The 19,034-nt window shown below is 35.1% G+C and overlaps 1 protein-coding gene across 6 annotated transcripts in view; it reads right to left on the bottom strand.

The window, feature by feature from the left end:
* FUT8 (fucosyltransferase 8) overlaps positions 1–19,034 on the bottom strand; it is a 294,755-nt gene that overhangs the window by 188,423 nt on the left and 87,298 nt on the right. For 2 of the 6 annotated variants that reach the window (XM_004738950.3, XM_013057139.2), the window contains exon 1: positions 6,182–6,271. The exons of 2 other annotated variants lie outside the window; for them this stretch is intronic. The gene's annotated coding sequence lies outside the window, so the exon portion shown is untranslated. Of the gene's footprint in view, positions 1–898; positions 998–6,181; positions 6,272–19,034 lie in introns of those variants that run through there. 2 more of the 6 variants (XM_004738949.3, XM_013057147.2) reach the window with 2 other exon arrangements.

The following is a 19,034-nucleotide window of genomic DNA, read 5'->3' as shown; positions in this document are numbered from 1 at the left end:
AAGGAATTCTGTTGGTAATCCCTGTAAGGTCACTATCATGAGTCTACCAGGCAAACAAAAGATAGCAATGACACAGCATTTAGCATGCAAATAGATGTCAACCCAATAATTAATCCAAATATCTAATAGGAAAACACAGAATGCCTTTTGTCATTAGAATAGCTTTGCTAAGAATAAGACCCTCTTGTACCAGGTACCAATTCTTGAAACACTACTTTGAGCAACGAAAATGAGAATTAAAATTTAGACAAAGAAGGTGAAATACTACTCCTCATTCTACCCAATGCTCCTATATTCCACTAACTGAAACCTATGATTCTGTTCCTCACTAGCATAACTCAATGGGAGAGCAAGAGCAGGGAGAAAAGGCTGGTCTCAGAATGGGAAAGAAACACCACCATTTCAAATATAAAATCAAATCTAAGTCATTTTCCTCTCTACTTGAGAAAGTTCAGCAATGTATCACTCAAAGTATCTGTCTTCTATTAACCTATAAAACTGTCTAAAATCCAGTTAGAATATTCCCTTCCTTTACAAATTCTCACCTGTCTTTTCTCATCTCCTTCTGTTATTACTCAAAATCTACTCAAAATAACAATAATAATAATAATAAGGCAGTCAGACATCTAGAGCTCTTTTATTCAGGAGCAAAATCAATAATTATCAAATACTGGCCAAGGCATGAAGGATTCATATTTCGGAATAATTTTCAAATTTTCAAATTTTGCTACATGGAACCAAAGAGTTGTATGAAATACTCCTAGTAGCTAATGAATGAGAGAGAATGCCAGGTAGGTTTCATTATAAAAGTATATTAACTCACATACACTCATTCATTATGCCAAACTTGGGGCCAGAAAAATGTATAACAATAAAATCGAAGTTCTAAAATTCTTACCCTAGAATATGTAAGAAGTAGAGGGGAGGCAGGTGATAATTTGTTGTATTTTTTAAAATGAGTCCTCATCTTTTCTCTGATCTCGTTTATGATGCAATCCTACAGGAAACAAATTAAAGTCTAAAATGAACTCTGAAGTTTCTGAATAATACCATTTTCATTCCTTTTTTTCTTTTTTAAAGATTTTGTTTATTTATTGAGAGAGAGAATGTGTGTGTAGGAACAGGGGGAAGATCTCAGGGAGAGGGGGCACAAGGGGAGTGGCAGAGAGACTCTCAAGCAAACTCCCCACTGAGCATGGAGCCCAAGGTAAGTCTTGATCTTAAGACCCTGAGATCATGACCTGTGCCAAAACAAAGGGGAGGGCACTTAACTTACTGAGCCACCCAAGTACCCCTACCATTTTCATTCTTGAGAGGAATGTGTATTCTGCTATCGTTGGATGAAGTAATCTACAAATGTCAATCATATCTGGTTGACTGATGGTGCTGCGGAGTTCAAATATATTCTCACTAATTTTCTGCCTGCTAGATCTGTCCATTTTTAAGACAAGAGTGTTGAGACACCCAGCAACAATAGGGGAATCATCTTTCTTTTTGCAATTCTCTCAGTTTTTGCCTCACACATTTTGATGCATACATATTAAGGATTATGTCTTTCTAAAGAATTAACCCCACTGTCATTATATAATGCCCCGGTTTCCACTTGAAGATTTTCCTTGCTCTGAAGTCTGCTCTGTCTGAAGTTAATAGAGCTATTCTGGCTTTCTTTTGATTAGTGTTAGTATGGTATATCCTTCTCTATTCTTTTATTTTTATTCTGTATGTGTCTTCACATTTAAAGTGGGTTTCTGTTGACAATATATAGTTGAATCTTGTCTTTTGTTCCACTCTGACAGTCTCTTTTAAGTGAGTATATTTAGACTACTGGCATGTAAACTAATTACTGATATACCTGGATTGATATCCTCTCTTTTTGTTACTGTTTTCTGTTCATTGCCCTTGTTTTTGTTCCTATTTATATCTTCTACTCTTTCTCTTTTGTGGCTTTAATTAGGGATTTTTATGAGATTCTGTTTTCTCTCCCTTCTTAGCATATCAATTATACTTCTTTTTTCACTTTCTTTTATTTTTGCCCTGGAGTTCACATTATAAATTTACAACTAATCCAAGTCCATTTTATGGGTAGTGAAGTACAAGTACCTTTTAACAGAATATTCTTAATTCCTCTTTCCCAACCCTTGTATCATTGTTGTCATTCATTTCACTTATATTTAAGCTCCACTCATTGAATACATTGTTGATAATATTATTTTAAACAAATTATGTTATTTGTAAGGTCAATTAAGAATAAGAAAAATAAAAGTTAAAGTTATTCAAAAGTTATTTTAAAGTTATTTCCCTTCACCTAGTCTTTCTCTAACATTCTCCCCTTTTTTAATGTAGATCCAAGTTTCTAGCCTATACAGTTTTCCTTCTCTGAAGAATTTCTTTTAATATGTCTTATAAGACAAACCCACTAGCAACAAATTTTTTACATCTTTGTTATCTGAGATAGTCTTTTTTCTCCTTTTCTTTAAAGCATAATTTAGCAGGATACGGAATTCTAAATTGTTGGATTTTTCTCCCAACACTTTATTCCACTTCACTCTTTTCTTGCTTGTGTGATTTGTGAAGAGAAGTCAGATATTCTTACCTTTGCTTCTCTATAGATAAGGTGTTTTTTCCCTCTGGCTTCTTTCAAGATTACCTCCTGTCTGATTTTTCAAAGTTTGAATATGAAATGCCTAGGTAAAATTTTGGGGACTCTTACCCTGCCTGATGTTCTCCAAACTTCCTGAATCTGTGGTTTGGACTCGGACATTAATTTGGTGAAACACTGTCAATATTGCTTCAGATATTTCCTCTGTTCCTTTTACCCCTTCCTCTCTTTCTGGTATTCCCATTATGCATATATTATACCTTTTGAAATTGTCCCACAGTTCTTAGTTGTTGTTTTTTTTTAATTTTTTTTCAGGCTTTTTTCTCTTTGCTTTTTAAATCTTTTTTTTTTCTTTATTAAGATTTATCCATTTATTTGAGAGAGTGGTGGGAAGGTGCTGAGGGAGAAAGGGCCTCAAGCAGACTCCACACTGCACACAGAGTCAGATACAGTGCCTGATCCCACAACCCCAACATCATGACCTGAGCCAAAACCAAGAGTTGGATACTCAACCAACTGAGCCATCCAGGTGCCCCTCGATGTTTTTTAATTTTAGACGTGTTTACTGACATATCCTCAAGCTCAGAGAGATTCTTTCCTCAGCTATGTTCGGTCTTCTAATAAGCCCATCAAAGGCATTCTTTATTTCTGTCACAGTATTTTTTAATTTCTAGCATTTTTGTTCTTTCTTAGAATTTCATATATTATCCATCTGTTCTTGCATGCTGGCTATTTTCTTCATTAGAGCCTTTGGCATATTGTCATAATTGTTTTAAATTCCTAGTCCGATCACTCCAATATCCCTGCTGTGTTTAAGTCTGATTCTGATGCTTGCTCTGTCTTTGTAAACTCTACTTTTGCTTTTTAGCATGCCTTGTAATTTTTTTGTTGGAAGCCAGACATGATGCACTGGAAAAAAGGAACTGTGGCAAACAGGCATTAGTAATGTGGGGTAAGAGAAGTGTTCTATGATTAGGTCTCAGTCTTTTAGTGAGTCTGTGCTCCCAATCCTCCGGCACCACCATCCCCACCACACACACACACACACACACACACACACCCCTTAGGACAAAAAGGATGGCTAGAGGAGGAACAAAATGGCTGGAATTGGACAATTTTCTTCCCCTCCACGGAAGGCTGAAACAGCCTAAAGTTGGGCATTCCCCCTCCTCCAGGTCAGTTAGACTCTTATAACACCATAAAAGATTAGACATTGACAAAATAATTTTTCTTTAGGGCAAATCTTGTCAAGAAAAACAGAATGCCTTGGCATATTTCAAAATGATTGACTTCCCCTTCCTATGTAGGAAGTACCAGGGCACTTTTCTCTAATTCTCTCTGTGAAGTCATGGTAGAGCTGGAGGTAAAACCTTGAAAAATGTGGGATTCTTATACTTGGGCCCCCCTAGAGTTTCTACCTCAGACTTACCACACTGAGCCTCTGGCAATTCATTAATTACATTTTAGGTTTTTTCCCTACCCAGTACTGGTTACCTTAGAGGTCTTTGCTCCTATGTTCTGCTAGAATAAGTTGTCATTCTCTGTATTTGCCTGTCTGTCTCTCCAATTTGGGGACAGCAGCTAGCCCTATGACCTCACCTCTATGAAAACTCTAAGAAAGTTGAAAGTTTTCAAATTGTTCGGATTCTTACTGACTGTTAAAATAGAATGATAACTTGCATGACATGCCAAAAACCACTGAAAAGTCTCCATTTTCAATTTTTACCTTCACATTTTGCTAACTGATAAAGTGATATATAACACTCTTATGCTATTAAGGAGAGAGAGAAAATAGAGATCTGTATTTGTCTCAACGGCATATAAATTACCTAAAATACAAATGATCATAGAGTTCACCCTATAAGTAATACCAAAATGCAAATTATTAAATAATACACTCCATCCTTTCTTTCTGAAGCAATGAAAACACATATATAATAAAAAATTATAGGGATCATTTAGATCCTGAATTATGATTACAAACTAAAAGCAGGTCCCAAATAAAGCCTAAATATTAGATTTCCATAGGGGCTTTTCAAAAAAAAAATCTGTAAAAACTGTAATTCACCAGTATCTTTGCTGCTCAATTTGCAGAAAAATAAAGCCTATTTCTTAATTCCTAAATAGAATGATAATATCTTCTAAACAAACTTGAGTTTTCATATTCTTCCTCTGGAGGAAAAAAAATCAGTAAAAAACTAAAATTTGTCTGTGAAATTTGACATTTGGATGCCAATTCCTAGCATTTGCTATTGCTGTGCAATTAACCTTTATCAAAATTAATTTACTTAGAAAATCGTAGTCCACTGTATGATGCTGTCTGCTGTTCTTATAACAAGAAATACAGCTAATTTTTTCCCAAATTGCACTGTAAAACAGCTCATTACTCTTTATATTATTGACTTAAATTTTATTCAACTGAGTTTTAACATACTTAATCAAATGCATGCTGGTTAAATAAGATGAAAATATCTAATTCACTCTAAGAAATTTGAAAGCATGTTGCAAATAAGTGCCCAAACATAGCAAGAATGTCAGACTAACTAAACCCAAGAGAACATATTAGCAGTATCTTCACTTCACATAAATAGAACTTTATTATTATTGTTTCCACATCTGTGATGTATTAGGTAAAACACACATTTCTGAGCCCTTAATATATTGAACAGATGGTGAACCATTACAAAATTAGGAACAAGGGTAACATCTTAAGGAATCATTAATAATCTTGCTCTTCAGCCAGAGGAGAGCCACCAAAGCTGGATAAATACTTTTCTTTTGAGGATAATGAGGAATTAGGGTGAAAGGCATAGGAAATGATTTGAGGATGGTCACAAAAAACATTGGGAAAAGTGACTACAGTAACTAGTTAAAAAAAAAATATATATATACATATATACTAATATATATATATATATATATATATATATATATGAAGAAAGAGTAATATATGAAGAAAGAGTAACTGACCCCAAAAGAGGTCAAATGAGAATGAAGATGGACGCTTGTGAAAGAAAAGAATGCTCTGAAAGTTCCATTCTTAATTTGCTTAAGATAAAATATATTATTGAGACCCCCACATTCCTGCAAATCCCAAAACAAATTCAGAATCAAACTAAAACTAAGACTTAGTAATTAGCATAGTTTCTAGCTAAAGTAATAACTAATAAAAATGGAGCCAATTATGTCAGTTCACAAAAGATAAATGAAAACATCAAAAGAAAAAACCAAAAAACAAAAATTAAGATTCTCTCATTATGTCAAGTGGTTATATATATGTAAAAATAAACTATCCAGGTGAAAATGGCTGCGACAAGATAATCTAGCAGACAGAGCTCAGAATGTACTCCTGCTCCCAAAAAACTCACATGATTTTTAAGGAAGTCCCAGATTATCTCCAGAGCTGAAATAATGTAGTATCAGTAGAATCTTTTGAGGAAAAGTGATATAGCATCAATAAATAATATAGTACTTTCTGGGTGAAGGCACACTACCTACCTAAAGAAAAAAGGATTTCCTAACTTTTAAAGAGAAAATTTGATTTATTAGTAATTTCAATATTAACTGTGAAAAACGGCTTACCTTCCTTCCACTAGAATGTAAACGGACAAAACCACATGGTATTTCCAAAGGAAGATATTATTGCTTGAATCTGGGTCACTAAAATTATCACTGTGCAAAATGAGAAAAAAAAAGGGATAACATTAATTACCTACAATTATGCATTTTCTTTGCTGTTAACGTGAACATATCTCACATATCATCTCACAGGCTATTCAAATATGATACATGTCCCTAGTTTGAAATCTCTAGAGAGAGCTCCTTTGAAGATTGAACACATAGTTAAAACTATTTAAGCAATTCCTGATCACTAAATGTGAATAAATTTTTTTCCAACTAAAAAATTTTTTTAAATATTTACTGTTCTCACACCACTTTATTTTTTCCTTAACAGCATGGAAGTTCAGCTATACAAAAAGGCTCACTATTAAAAACAAAACACACACACACACACACACAAGGGAGGGGGGATATTCAAACAGCTTCAAGGACAAAAAACATGCTTCACACTAGATCATATTTACAGTTCCTCATCTAGAATTCAGCTAACATCCAACTGCAGCAATCAGCCAAGCTTGGCAAATTAAAATAACAGTAATTTTGACAGATTATCTGCTATAAATATTCAAATATGGGCGTTTATGTACATGCAAGGGTCTCTATATGCCAATCAAAAGGCTTTGTTCAGGATCCTAAAACTGAGTTTTTTTCACCCTTCTTTTCTGTAGGAATCCCCTAAGTCCTTAACTTTCATTTTAACTCTTTCACCTCAGCTGATAAAGGGGCCAATTATTTCTCTATTCATAGCCTGAATTATCATCATAGCCTGAATTAAAAATTTAAGGATAATATTCATATCAGACAAAAAGAAAGTACTTAGAATCTTTGAGAATCGAAGTCTGTAAAGAAAAAAAGAAAGATCCAGGAATGAGGATGAGGTGGCTGCAAAGAAAGAATCTGGAAGGATGGCAACTGAATAAAAGATTAATGTTTTACTCATGTGGCCAGGTATGGATTGGTAAGTAAAATCCAAATGTAAAGAGCATTTAACAACTTCATAAATTTGGGCTGCCTTCAAAGTTCCATTAAGATAGACCACCATTTTTCTGGGGCACCTTGGTGGCACTGTTTGTTGAGCTTCTGACTCTTGGTTTTGGCTCAGGTCCTGATCTCAGGGATGTGGGATCCAGCTCCACACTTAACACAGAATCTGCTGGAGTGTCTCTCTCCCTCTCTCTCTGCCACACCCCTGGGCACACACACACACTCTGTCTCTCTTTCTCTCTCTCTCAAATAAGTAAATAAAATCTTTTAAAAAATAAAAGACATAAAAGATAGACTACCACTAATTTCCCTCAAGACAAGACTCTACACTTTGAAGACAAGTATATGAATGTGTCAAAAGTGGGGAAAGGCAATTAGTATGAAATTCAAACCAAATTCAATTTTTGAAATCCAGAGAGAGCTCTATTTAATCAATAATAACGGCTCTAATGAAGGCAAGATATCTCATGCATGAATTTATTAATTGTCCTCCTATCCTATCTCCCATTAGTCAGTTCCCCTTAAACATGTATGAAATTACTGAAAAGAACCCAGGAAAACTACAAGTGATAGACATGTCTCTGCATCCAGAGCAGACGATGCAGTCAAACAAAATTATGGACAAAAATTCAACCTATTCAGAGGCATATGTCCTTTTCTTTCCACCTGGAAAGAAACAGCTATAAATCTCTATTAAGATTGCTCAAAATATTCCTAGAAAATTAAGCTTGCAAGAGAACTTTTCCTTTATGATCACTCACCATTCAGCCACTCAAACCCAGGTCTAGTAGGGGATGTAAGCCAGAACAGTGGTTTTCAAAGCAGCAAAAGGAGATGAAAAGTCTAATTTAGGGGCAGTCACTTAAGCCTCCCTTTGGAGCTTGTCAGAAATGCAGAGTCTCAGTCCCTATCCAGGGATAGACTGAATCAGATTCTGCATTTTAACAATCCCCAAATAATTCACATAGGTATTAATATTTGAGAATCTCTGCAGGAAGATTAGAATGAGAAAAAAGGTATAATCTGTTCGAAGACTGGTTCTTACTTCAGGCCACTGTCTAATAAGCAATCAGTTTTTAACCTTTGGTTTAAAAGCATCATTATTCCTCCCACAATCTTTGTACTTTATTTTATTTAAGATTTTCTTTATTTATTTGAGAGAGAGAGTATGAACAGGGGAAGGGTCAGAAGGACAAGCAGACTTCCCACTGAGCAGGGAGCCTAACACAGGGCTTGATCTCAACTGAGCCAGTCAGGCTCAGATGCTTAACCTATTGAGTCACTCAGGTGCCCCAATTTTTGTATTTTAAATAAGGCATCTTGAAAAATAGAAACCCCTTGAGAGACAAAGGAATTAGTATCTAATGATTAAATCTCAGATCCCAAGAAAGGCTATGACAGAGTTATCTTGGAGCAGGTGGTCCCATCTCCTACCCCTGAATCACATGAACTAGACAAGTTAATTTAGTAACAACCCCTTTCATTCCAAATCCTAGACTCTAAGAACATACAGCAGTTCCATAGCTCAGAAAGAGATCAAGAGACCAAAGGACCATGCCGTCATGTAACCAGAAGAGGAGAAAGCTATATGTGCTCATTATTCAGCTATTGTCTTTTAGCTCCAAATCCAGCCTTTAATACTCAACATAGTGATGCTGAAAAGAGACTCTGGAAACTACTTTTCTCTTTGGCCAGCCAGCTTGGCTGGCTGTTGCTAATAAGAGCACTAGGAGAAACTTGCTTTTTCCAGTCAGCACTGCCCCAGCATAGGCCCTCCACTCCAGCAGCAGCAGTTGGTGACAGCCACCAATTTTTCCAGCACTCTCAGAAGTATCAGCAAAAGCCAGACAGTACTCCCTCCAGAGGTTTTGAGCCCCAACTCTACTCATAAGCCCTTTTTTGTTCCCAGTATTGATGGTTGTAGCTTTTTGCAATTATCATCTCTGTGTTACTCCAATGTTCCCCTTTTGCTCTTTCAGCTCTATCACCTGTATAATCCATTGACTATATTAAATTTTCTCAACAGAAAGATCTAGTGTAGATTACTTCCCTGTCCAGATTCTAACTGAAATATAGTGCCTAGACAGAATAAAATCCAACATGATCTTGATCGCTTAGGAAAACTATTTTCTGAAAACATGACAGCCTATGAGAAAATATTTACTGTCTCTCCCCCAAAATGGGTGCAAGATGGGAAATGGATGCAAGAAGTATGGTTGAGAAAGATGAGGAAACACAACTTGAGGAAATAATATATTGGGGGCTCTTGGGTAGTTCAGTTGGTTAAGTGTCTGCCTTCAGCTCAGGTGGGATAGAGCCCCTCATCGGGCTCCCTGTTCAGCATGAGCAGGGAGCCTGCTTCTCCCTCTCCTTCTGCTCCCCCACACCACCCCTACTGCTTATGCATGCACACTCTCTCTCTGTCAAATAAATAAATAAAGTCCCCTTTAAAAAAAAAAAAGCAATATATTGAACAAATATCATGACAGAAAGAAAACACATTTTAATCCCCAGAAAAATAAAGAAAAGGCCAATAAAAAGTCTAAAACAAATATAGTTGTCTACTTTACATAACAAATCACAGAATTTAAGAAGTGGAAGGAACTTTACTCTTTTGCCTCTGCCACTGTTGTTTTATTAAAGTAGTTTTATACTGAACTTGAGTTTTACTTTCAGGAAGCCACTGACAAATTAGAGAGAGGTGAAAGAAATTACAAAAAAATTGATGAAAGCAACAGGCAATAGGATGCATGAGGAGAGATTCAAGGAGTCACTTCTTAGCTCAGGCCAAAAAAAGAAAACTTCAGGATGTTAGCTGCCTTCCAGTTAAAGAGTTCTAACCAGTTCTGCTTCGTCACCCTACAGATGCTTAAGATGATAGAAGATAAAATCAAGGAAGACATGAAACCGGGCTTCTTAGCTTACTGACTGACTCTCCTTTGAATCACTAAAATAGTAGCTCTTAATGCTGTTTACACATGAGAATGAATGAGAATTTTTGACAAAAATAACAAAATAGTAATAATGATGATGACGCTCAGAACACAGTAACATAGATCTGATTTAACTGGTCTGAGATGGAGTGCAGACATTACACAAACAAAACAAAACAAAACAGGGCACCTAATGGCTCAGTCAGTCAGTAGAGTGCACGACTCTCGCTCTTGAGATAATGAGTTGAATCCTATGTTGGGTATAGAGAACAACTGTCAAAAAACACAGAAGCAGAGTATTCCTGATATGACTCTTTTCACTAATATGACTAACAAAATTTCCATCCGGTTTTAATTATCCATATTAGTTATGTAACCTATTTGTAGTTACTTTCTCCTTCTAGTTAAAACCAGAAAACCACTCTCTTCATCTGTCCTCTGATCTTCATAATAGTATGTGTTCTCAGTCTACCTTCCTTTGCTATCCTATTCTAAAACACTATATTATTTGAATAATAAAGTAAAATATGACCTATGACAAAATAAAATATACCTCAAATAAGTTATGTTTACTAAATATGAGTCAAATGAGTAATCACTATTCCTTCTACCCTCATAACACAGAAAAATTGTATTTATTATACATCATGTGTAAAAACTTAAATGAAAAAATTTACTACCTCCATCATCAATATAAAAACTTATTGTAGCAAAGAAAAATAACTATTTAAAAATCACTTGAATCATATTTTCATCAGGAAGAATAAACTTAAAAAGATGATTCTCAACTTCATTGTCAATCAGAATTACATATTAAGCTCATAAAATTATAGACTTCTGGGCCCATGACCAGGAATTCTGAATCATAAAGTCTGAGTTTCCGAGGATGAACCCAAAATTATACATTTTAACAAGCTTCCTAAGTAATTATTACGCAGATTATCTATAAATTACACTTTCATATATACTGCACCTTCAAACCACTCTGAACTTCCCTATAAGCCCTTTAGGTCTGATCAGACTACCCACCCCTAGCCCTCGTCTTAAGAGCTTCAACTTCTGATTAAACTACATGCTTGGAATTAAAATAGAGAAAAAATAAGAACAACCAGTTGTTGGACATACATTACCATAGGCCGTGAACTTTACATAATCTATTACAGATATAAGAATTAAATGAGGGGCCCTGGGTGGCTCAGTGGGTTAAATCCTCTGCCTTTGGCTCAGGTTATGATCTCAGAGTCCTGTGATCGAGCCCCACATCAGGCTTTCTGCTCAGCATGGAGCCTGCTTCCTCCTCTCTCTCTGCCTGCATCTCTGCCTACTTGTGAGCTCTGTCTGTCAAATAAATAAATAAAATCTTTTAAAAAATGAATTAAATGATATATTGCATGTAAAGTCTATAAGCTTCTAAGATAAAGAAATGCTCATTAAACTAGCTGCTACCTAAACTAATATATACACAAAACTCTGTATATGCATGTTTACAGCAGCTTTATTCATAACTGCCAAACTTGGAAGCAACCAAAATGTCCTTCTTTTAGGTAAATGAAAAAGTAAGCTTTGATACATATGAAATATTATTCAGCACTAAAAAAGGAGTAAGCTATGAAGCTATGAAAAGACACAGAGGAAACTTAAAGTAAAAAGAAACCAATCTGAGAAGGCTACATACTGTTGATTCCAACTATTTGATATACTAGAAAAGGCAAAACTATGCAAACAGTAAAAAAAAATAAAAAATTAAAAAAAAAAATCGGGCTGTCACAGGTAGAAGTTAGGGAAAGAGCAATGGACATGAATAGATAGAAAGGGGAAAGGATTTTTATGGCTGTGAAAATACTATGTATTATAATGATGGATACATGTTATACATTTGTCCAAACCCACAGAATGTACAACAGGAAGAATGAACCCGAAGGTAAACTATGGATTTGGGTGATTATGATATGTCAATGTAGGTTCATCAATTACAAGAATGCACCACTCTGGTGGGGAATGTTAATAATGGAGGAGTCTATGCATGTGCAGGGGCAGGGGATAGGATTTTGCTGTGAACATAAAACTGCTCTAAAAAAAGTCTTTATTAAATAACAAAAAAAGAAGAAGAAGAAGAAGAGGGGGCACAGAGGGGCACCTGGGTGGCTCAGTGGGTTAAGTGTCTGCCTTCAGCTCAGGTCATGAACCCAGTGTCCTGGAAGCACAAGCCCAGTGTTGGGAATCCCTGCTCAGTGGGGAATCTGCTTCTCCCTCTCCCCTGACCCTCCTTCCTGCTTATGCTCTCACTCGCTTGCACTTTCTTTCTCAGATGAATAAAGTAAAATATCTTATAAAAAAATAAATAAATAAATTTTTAAAAGGAGGAAACAGTAAGCTGCTATTATCCCTAGGAAGAGTCAACTTTGTGGGGGTCATCATAATGACTCTAAGACATGGTTGTTACTTATTTCCAAGTTGTAGGAACTAAGGTTTAATAAATTGTCTGGGCAAATAATTTGCCCAGAGCTAGTTAGGGAGCAGAGAAAGGATTCAAGGTGATACCTACGACTCCAAAACCTGAACTCTTTACTTTAACCTAGGCTAACTTCCAGAAATAGCAAGACAACAATAGTAAGCACAAAATCATTCTATAGTCATAACTACACTTTATAAGAAATTTTCTGAATCATCCCCAGGTCAACCATGACCTAAGCATGTCTCACAAATATTCTTATATGACTAAGAACTGAAAGACAGGCATATACTATGATGGGTGGTTAACAATATGTAATTATAATAACCAAAATTAAGTACAGGTTAATGAGTGAACTACTTCATATTAAATAATGTTCTAATAAATATAATACTTAATATTTAAAGAGTATTTAATATTTTCACAGCACTTTAAAATTATGAATTAGCAATAACTCCATGATAAGGGCCAGTATGACTGTTAACAGCCATACAGTCATATTGTCCAGCAGACAATATGAATAAAAAGGTAAATGAAATCCAGTCTAAGTCATCAAGCTGTTTAACTCAAAAACATTACAAACTCAAAGTCTCTTGACTTCCCACATCAAAGGGCTGTAATCCTTAGTTAAAAGTATATGAAGCTACAAGGCGATGAATTCAAAACAATAAGGAGACTTCTATATTTCACCCATCACAAAATATTAACAGAATAAATATGCAATTCAAAGTTCTCCTTCAGGATGCTTTCTACTCAAATTTTATAAAATCTGCTTATGTTCCTAATGATTAAGTTTTTTGTATGAATCATTTACTTTTTAAAACATTCTGGACCTCGTCTCAAAGCATCTGTTTTCCCCTCATCTCTGTGCCTCCCAAATGGCCATCATTTTCTCCTCCCAAGTACATTTCTAGCTTGCCTGTTCCAACCAGCTATCTCTAAAATGGTAAGCATTTTAGGCACTGGTTTCCACAAACCTTCCCCACTTGAACAACATTCATAACAAAACACAATTAGTCATGCAAAAAAAGATATGTATATACTGATAACATACACATACCACCAAAACTAGAAATTCAGAAAATGAAAATTACTAATGATAAAAGCACATTCTATTCTGTTAAAATTGCAAAGAGCAAATTTTATTTTTTTATTTTAATTTTATTTTATTTTAACCTGATAACTCTCAAGAAGTTAATATAAGTCTCGTGGAGGCTATTTAGTTTTACAAACGTTATAATTTATAGATAACTCTCTAGACAGATTTTTAATGAACTGCATTAAAATTTAGCTCTTAGCTAAATATAAAATGGTACATAATACAGAACAATATACAAATATAACTCGGCCAGGGAGAACACCTATCTCCCATTTGCTCACCTTCTCCTTTAAGGAGAGAATACCTCTCCCATACAAACCAAAGAGGTTCTGATTCACTGGAATGCTACAGAGCTCAAGGAACCCAGCACTACAGAAAGAAGCCAAAGTGGTAACACTTCCTTCTGCTGGAGATCTGTTGATTAAACACATAAAAGTAGGTATCTCTACTATCTAAATTTTTACAAAGAATGCATATTATACTTCTACAAATAGAATGATTCATTTTTTTTAACATTTTATTTATTTATTTGAGAGAGAGCAGAGACAGTGAAAGAGAGCACAAGGGGGAGGATAGGAAGAAGCGAGCCCCTGTGATGTGGGACTTGATTCCAGGAATCTGGGATCATGACCTAAGGCAAAGATAGACATTTAATGGACCAAAACACCCAAGAGCCCCAATTATGAAAGATTTGTCATTTTGAAGTAATCTGTTTAATTAGGTATATCTTTTTTTTTTTTTTTGGTAGGAAAATGCAGATTTAGAAATCCCTGTTTGAGGGACATAACCTTAAACATTAAATCCCACAAAAAGCAAATTAGTGAGGTTGTGAAGGTTCCCAGGTAGAGGCACAAAGTTGCTGACTAACAAACATCATGGGTTTTTGTTTTTAAGATTTTATTTATATGACAAAGAAAGACAGAGTGAGAGAGGGAACACAAGTAGGAGAAGTGTGAGAGGGAGAAGCAGGCTTCCCACCAAGTAGGGAGCCCAATGTGGGCCTCGATCCCAGAACCCTGGGATCATGACCTGAGCTGAAGGCAGACACGTTTGGTAAATCTCTCCTGATCCCTTCTTACTAAATATTAAAAATATATTCCCCTCCTGAGCAAATTCTCTAGATGCAACTGAATAGTGAGTGACGCCTTTTTGGCCCCAGAACATAACCTCTATTCTTTGTGTGCTATATACACACAGGGAGAATAAATCATCTATCTGTAATTTAATCAGAAATGTTTTAAGAACATAACAAGACAAACCAATCCTTTATCTTTTAATGGTACATAAATGCACTGTCAGGTAAGGTAGTCAGTAGCCAAATACGATCATTCAGCATGTGAAATATGGTTAATTTGAAGTGAGAAACTCTGTAAGTGTAAAATATACACTGATTTCATACTCAGTAGGAAGAATACAAAAGATTTCATTGATTTTTTTATATTAATTAGCAGTTCAGGTAGTATTTTTAATATATTAGGTTTAATAAAATATATTATTAAAAGTACTTTCACCAGTTTCTTTTTACCTTATTTAATATGGCTACCAGAAAATTTAAAAGTACATGCATGGTTCACATTATATTTCTACTGGATGATGCTGGTCTATAAACTAGTGATCAATCATAAGCTCTTATGAAACTATTTCTATGTCAATCTTTCATGACTATGTAGCATCATAAAATCTTCTCATTACAATAGCCTAACCAAAATTCCCTTCCTGCCTGATTTGCAAAGTAGATTATATGCATATTGAGGTTCCTTCCTTTCTGATACCTTCATTCAGTCTTGAAACATTGAATAAATTCTATATTTCACCTCCTCTACCCCACCTTTGCCAACCAAGTTACTGGCTTTAATATATTCATCTTTTATCTCTAATGAATACTGTACTTAGAGAAGAGGAGGCTGAGAATTTTTCCCAAAAGAGCCTCCAGATTATCTCTAACAAGTAGTATGTGGTGGTGTTAGAATTCGATATATAGAACCAAACAACCCTAGCATGAACCCTGTCTCTCGTTGTGCAAAGCCCTATAGCTCAGCTGCCTTGTCTGCAACAGGGATAAATATTATTACCATTTAACATTAAATTAATATTTCATTTAACTCATATTTACTATTAAAATATCAATACCATATGTTGTTGTAAGATAATAAAAGAAAAGCATTTAGAACAGGACCTGGAACTTCAATGTTCATAAGTATTAGCTATTATCATTATTTCCTTTTTTGACTTGCTTCCTGAACCAATCATTCTCTTCTATTTCTGGTTGCCCTGTCAATAGGTTCTCTCCTTATTCAAGCTTTTAGCATATCTAATAAAATGTAAAAAATATAGACAGCAGATGGAGCAGGTCACTTGGTCTGACAAAAACAAAGAATTCCAAACACAAGAGCCCGTAAGAAAGTATACTTCATCACATAACAAACAGATTCCTCACTATGAGAAACAGGCTAATTCTGGGACCCTGTAAAAGTTATCTTCAAGGGGGTTGGACAGATGTTCCTCAAGCATCCCTTTAATCACCTATGTCCTTTTCAAGGGATCCAACCCAGATATTAAAATCTAGAACCTATCCCACTGACAATACTCACCAAATCTAAAATTATACATTCTTTGTGGCACTTTGACTCAGCTACTGATTCATGTCTGGACACCTAAAAAATCAATAAGCGCCCATCTGCAACCAGTAGAAGAGCCCAAGTTTAGAATTTCACCACATTACAATGCAAGTTAAAAATCTGTCCACTCTTAAAGGTTCAAAAAGCAGAAGATATGTAAGAAAAGGTCAAAATACTCACTTTGTCACTGTGGCATACCAAGTCTCACGGACTTCGAGCAGATTTTGGGGGGACAGTTCTTTAACTTAAGCCACAATCTGGTTCAGCTGAACCTCTTATTACCCTTTTCATATTCTGTCATACATTATAGACATCTGCATTATATATTATACATATATTATATATAAACTATATATTTTGTTTCTTCCCCAAATTACACAGGACTCTATCTTCCTGAATTCAAAAGTCTACAATCCTGGCTCTGACATATTGGATACTCAAGTATTTGTCAAGCTGGGTTGAATCTATAATTATAAAAAATATATTATAAACCTCATGAAGTCTTCAGCTTTTAAAACATTTCATGTGACTTCATCTGATTATTCTAACAATCTTATAGTCATATCCAAGACCTAATCTCATTTTTCATGAAGTGCCTTAATTGAAGCTCAGAAGTTAAAGTAATTCAAAATTATTCATTTTGTATGTCTTAAATACACAAACCTTAAATCCAAGACAAACCCAGAACTGCATTACCTGTATCACACACCACACCACACTAGAGCCTTTTTCAGAGAGCACCAGTAGAGAAAGCAAGAAGACGAAAGAAGAGACAATGACAACATCAAGTTCTGGTAATGAGATAAATAGGTAGCCAGTCCCTAAATAAAATTAAATTACTTTTTGCATTTCATTTTTCCTATCTTTTTAAAGCTTCAGTTTTATTTTCCTTCCTAATAGTTTCTTTCCGTTAAGTTTCTTCCTTTATTTTTCCATAATAAGTTGTATCTTCATCATCAAAATTATACTCAATCTCAAATAAACCAATCTATGTTTTAAGTTATATAATTTTGTAAATATAGTTCTTTATCCTGTCTTAATGAATGTATTTAACTATTCATTTGAATTCAGCAGTATTCTCTGAAATGGCTTTTGTTCAATTTTATCTCTCTAAAAATAACCTACTATATAAGTCCACATTCTGCTGATACTCCCACTTAGACTCCTGTGAGGAAAGAACTAGCAGTTTCTCGCTAAAAGTACCTACAATGAGCAATCAATCGACATGAGCTGACATCCAAGATTCTAAGAGCAAAGTTAACTTGCTACCTTTGTCACTCTTGAGTTCATATTTATAATGTCCAATAAATGTCCTATTTACTTCTAAATCGATGACTTAATTCACTCCACTTCTTTGAATCTGTTTCCTCATGTAGAAGAAAGCTGGTCTAGAGTTTTGGAATTTCTTTATGATCTAAAGAGTTCCTGGTTTAGAGATTTAAATCCAAGTTTATTTACCCTCTAAAAGTTGATTTCTTTTTTTTAAGATTTTCTTTATTTATTTGAGAGAGAGAAGAGAGGGAGAGAGCATTAGCAGACAGAGGGGCAGCGGGAGAGAGAGAAACAGACTCACTGCTGAGCAAGGAACCTGACGCAGGGCTCAATTCCAGGACCCTGGGATCATGACCTGAGCTGACTGAGATGTTTAACTAACTGAGCCACCCAGGCATCCCTAGAAGTTGATTTCTTAAACTAATGCACATATTTGTATCTTTTCTACCCACTGTACTTGAAGGTAAGAGCCATATATCTTTGTAACCTTATCCCTTTGAACATGGTGGCATACACATACAGGTATGTTTCATTTGCTTACCAGCCTGAAAGTGTTAAATTGTTAACTTTGGCAGAAGACTTCTTGAATTTCCCTATGTGTGATACAACCACAAATAACTACAATTTTTAGACAATTTCTGAGAATATAACACTGCCAAATTACAGTTAGAATCCAAGTTAAATTACTGTAGTCCATGAATGATATTCAGCATAACTAACATCTGCAAAGGAGATGGCAATTAACTGAGACAGAGAGTTTGGCCCCAAACCTTGCTCAGCCATATTTTTCATAACCCTTATGGCCAATCCCTGACTAACAGCAAACTAGACCTCAGAATGACATCCACATCCCTAGATCATAAAGCTAAGGAAGGAAGAGTGAGGGGAGTACTAACAAGGATGTATATTTAACTTCTGATTTATCATAACAGAACTTTCTCCAATTAAAGATTTACCAAATTTGTTTTTAGACAAGGTTAAAGTTAATTACTACAGAGTAAAATTTGAAGGAATATTTTTAAAAAATATTTGAAGTAAAATTTGAAGAAAAACATAGACGTAAGGTGTAACAGATTCCCAGTCAGCTTGTAATAATAGTAGCATCATTTAGCTCAAATTTAAATTTAAAGACTATTATCCCCCTAAGTAGTTTTAGCAGATGCCTGAACCTTGATAAAAATTAATAAACTACGTTTGGAATACACGTATATCTGTAAAATTAAATACAGAAACAAGCTGATAAAAATCATTTAACTGTGCATAGAGTAGTAAAACTAAAAAGGTTTTGGAAAATCTTAACGAAGAGTCACGTATAATCATCACATCTGCATGCAGTTAAACATATGGCACTTCAGTTTCAGGAATCCTGAGTGCACCAAAACTTTTACAACTAAATTTGGGTTACTTAGGGTGAGGGAAAGAGATGAAAAAGGGGAGTGGAGCCTTTAAAAACCCC

Source organism: Mustela putorius, unplaced genomic scaffold, assembly GCF_011764305.1.
Source record: "Mustela putorius furo isolate JIRA1106 unplaced genomic scaffold, ASM1176430v1.1 tig00000129_pilon_pilon_pilon, whole genome shotgun sequence".
In the NCBI taxonomy this organism is placed as follows: Eukaryota; Metazoa; Chordata; class Mammalia; order Carnivora; family Mustelidae; genus Mustela; species Mustela putorius.
This window is presented reverse-complemented; position numbering and strand designations above follow the sequence as displayed.